This window comes from Calidris pugnax, unplaced genomic scaffold (assembly GCF_001431845.1).
Source record: "Calidris pugnax isolate Ruff unplaced genomic scaffold, ASM143184v1 scaffold161, whole genome shotgun sequence".
Lineage (NCBI taxonomy): Eukaryota > Metazoa > Chordata > Aves > Charadriiformes > Scolopacidae > Calidris > Calidris pugnax.
In genome coordinates, this window is record NW_015090955.1 from 1,227,375 (window position 1) to 1,230,879 (window position 3,505).

Here is a 3,505-nt window from a genome sequence, read left to right on the forward strand (position 1 = left end):
GCATAACCACCCATCATTGTTTGTCTTTTTCCTCCCCCCCCACCAACCCCCCTTTCCCTCCTGCCTTTTGTTACATTGGTGTAAAAAATGTAAAACAAAAATTTATTAAATACTGTGGTGTGTGAAAGAGGAAGAACTGGAAAAAAAAAGAGGAAAAAAAAAAAAATTAAAAAAAAAACCCCAACTCTATTCCACGTATGTTTGGGGGCTGGGGCTGGGGGCTTGGCTGGTGGGAGGGAGGGACGAGAGGCTGTTCCTCGGGGTTGTTTTAGATTTGACCCAAACCCCACTTGGAAAGAGAAGGTTGATTTTAGGAGACCTGCTGAAAAGTTCTGCTCTTCTATAGCCTGGTTCCGGGGCGCTTTTCTGTCAATTTTTATGGAATGCAAAAAAAAAGAAAAAAAAGAATAAAAAAATAAGGGGGTTTTGTTTTGGTTTATTTTTTGGTTTTTTTTGTAAAGCTTAAATTGAATCTACATCTGATACTTGAGCCTCCATACTAAAAAAAAAAAAAAAAAAAAAAAAAAAAAATTAAAATAAAAAAAAATAAAAAAAACCAATCCCAGGAAGCAGTGTGTGTGCTGTTGGTGTCCTCCTTATTTCTCCTCTTCCTGCAGAGGTGCTGGGCTTCGTGCTGTTGGTGCAACTGGGAGCAGGGAGTTGTGCGCTCGGAAACGAAGGCTGATGCTGGATTACGTGGGCATGGAAAGCCAGAAAGTTGGATTTATTTATTTGTTGTGTCTTTTTCCTCTCCCATCGAGGTTAGTTGTCTTATTTTTGAGGGTGTGATGTTCGGCTGGGGGTTCCATGTGGGACTTCCCAGGTGCTGGGACTGGGATGGTGGGATCCCACCACTGGGAAGCGATGCTTTGGGCACCCAGGAGATGTCTTTAGAGGAGAAGGATTGGTCCAGCTTTATTGGGTGTGTAAAAAATTGTCTGGGGGGGGTGGAATCTGTGTAGGAACCCCCTGGTGGGCAGAGCAGGGGTGGTTTGGTTTGGTTTGGTTTGGTTTGGTTTGATTCTCAGCAGTTTGAGGTAGATGGTTCCGAGCATCGATGCTCACCCAAAAACTCCTCCTCTGCTTGGTCCCCGTGTGATTTGTGACTCTCACCCACGTTTTCCCCCTTGATGCTTGGAGGGACCACGCGCAGCTTCAGCTCCTCCACATCCTTCAGTTATAACAAACTGGATCCTGGTGGAGCCAAGATAGCAAATTCCTTGGGGCTCTTCCTGCCCGTGGAATTAGCCTTGGGGTGGACCTGTGCAAATTGAGACTCTTGGAATGAACATTGATTAATGATGGGCTCCAATTTTTCTTTTCTGATGTGACCTGTTTCACACCTCAGACCTGCAGGTGGTGATGGTCCCGGGCTGGAGCATTTTCCAGGGCTGTGGGGCAGCTCGTGGGACACGGGCTGGGGGTGGGACACATGTGTGTGTGTGTGTGTGTGTGTCTCAGAGCTGGGATCCCCAGGGGGAACACGTGGAGAATTCGTCATCGTTGTCTCATGGTTCTGTCCAAGTGTCCTCGGTTTGAACAGCACGGGATTCATTTCTCCTTCAGTCATTTTACTTTTCAGTGCGGTCTTGTCCTGGTTTGAACCACACGGGACTGATTTCTCTTCTAACGCTGGGGAAAAGTGCACTTTTAGAAGACTCTGGTGCCTGGATTGGTGAAAATCTTCACTTTACAGCCAGCTCTGGGGTGTGGGATTCAAGGTCTTGGTGGTTTTGAGCTCCCCAGGTGCGGGGACGAGGAGGAGCGAGACCCGGGCGCTTGACCCAAGCTGCCAACAGGGTTATTTCATACTGTGAACGGCACATTTAATATAAATTACTAAGTTTGCTGAGAAGTTCTCTCTCTCCCTTGATGGTGATGGGGCAGAGAACTCCTTGCCCTGAGCCCTTCCCTTCCTCCCGAAGCCGCAGCACCCACAGGGTCCCCCATGGGCTGTCCCTGCTGGGAGGGCACAGCTTCCTGGGATGGAATGGGCTGGGGATAGTCCTGGTGTGTTTTATATTGGTATTGGGATCAATACTGGTTCTTTAGCATTATTAATTATTTAGTATTATTCCATTAGATGTCATTAACGTTAATTATTTAGTAGGGGTACTAAGGGGTACAATCTGTAGGGGTACTAAGGGTCATGGGGTGATAGAATAATTGTCTAAATGACAATCAACTGGCTGCTGGCACCAACTTCCACATATATATATATATATTTTTATACCTTCTATATTAGAGGTTGTGCTTCTGGCTTGAAGAACAGCTCTTGGCCAGCCGGTACGTGGCAGTGATCTGGTGTCCTGCCTCTTTGTTTCCATGAGATGGAGGTGCCACATCCCATCCCATCCCCCTCCCGTAGGTCAGCTCAGGAAATCCAGCTCCCCCAAACCAGCCCTGGCTCCCCCAGCGCAAACGGGAGCCGAGGTTGGAATATATTAATTAAACCAAGCACCCGGGGTCTTTATCTGGAATAAAGAGGTCTAAGGAAGCTGGGTTTTCTTATCTCCCTAGGAATCTGCTGCTGGTTGGTATCAGCACTGGATGGGAACTGTTTTTCTGCAATTCCTCAGGGAATTGCTGGCTCCAGGACGGGGAAGGGACAAGCAGCCCCATCACCTGCTGGCCTGGAGGGGAAGAATTGGGAATTAATGGTGTGAAAAACCCAGCAGCTTTTCTCCAGGGGCTCAAAGAGCCTGAAAAACAATTTTTTTTTCTTTCCAAACCCAAACGGGTCAGCTCCAGACACTGGCACAGCCGCTGTTTTAATGAACCTGCTCCTGCAGCTTGATGGGTGTTGGGTGGGCTGAGTCCCTTTCCATGGGGGATGGAGGCTGAGCCGTGGCTTGGCTTCCTCGTGGTGAGGAGGGTGAGTTCCTCGGGAAGGACAATGTCATGGGGACGGCTGAGGAATCGTAAATTAATGACAATACAGCTAAATTGATAAAGGCACAGGGGGCAGGGAGTGGATATGGGGAAAGTGGCTGGAGCTGCCTGGCAGAGAAGGACCTGGGGGTGTTGGTCAACTGTTGGCTGAACAGGAGCCAGCAGTGTGCCCAGGTGGCCAAGAAAGCCACCAGCATCCTGGCCTGTGTCAGGAACAGCATGGGGAGTAGGGCCCGAGAGGTGATTGTCCCCCTGTACTGGGCACTGGTGAGGCCCCACCTCAAGGGCTGTGTCCAGTTTTGGGCTCCCTACCACAAAAATGACATTGAGGGGCTGGAGCGGGTCCAGAGAAGGGCAACAAAGATGGTGAGGGGTCTGGAGCACAAGTCTGATGAGGAGAGGCTGAGGGAGCTGGGGTTATTCAGCCTGGAGAAGAGGAGGCTGAGGGGAGACCTTCTTGCTCTCTCCAACTCCCTGAAAGGAGGGTGTAGAGAGGTGGGGGTCGGTCTCTTCTCCCAAGTCACAGGCGACAGGACAAGAGGAAATGGCCTCAAGTTACACCAGGGGAGGTTCAGGCTGGATACTGGGAAAAGTTTTTTCACTGAAAGGGTTC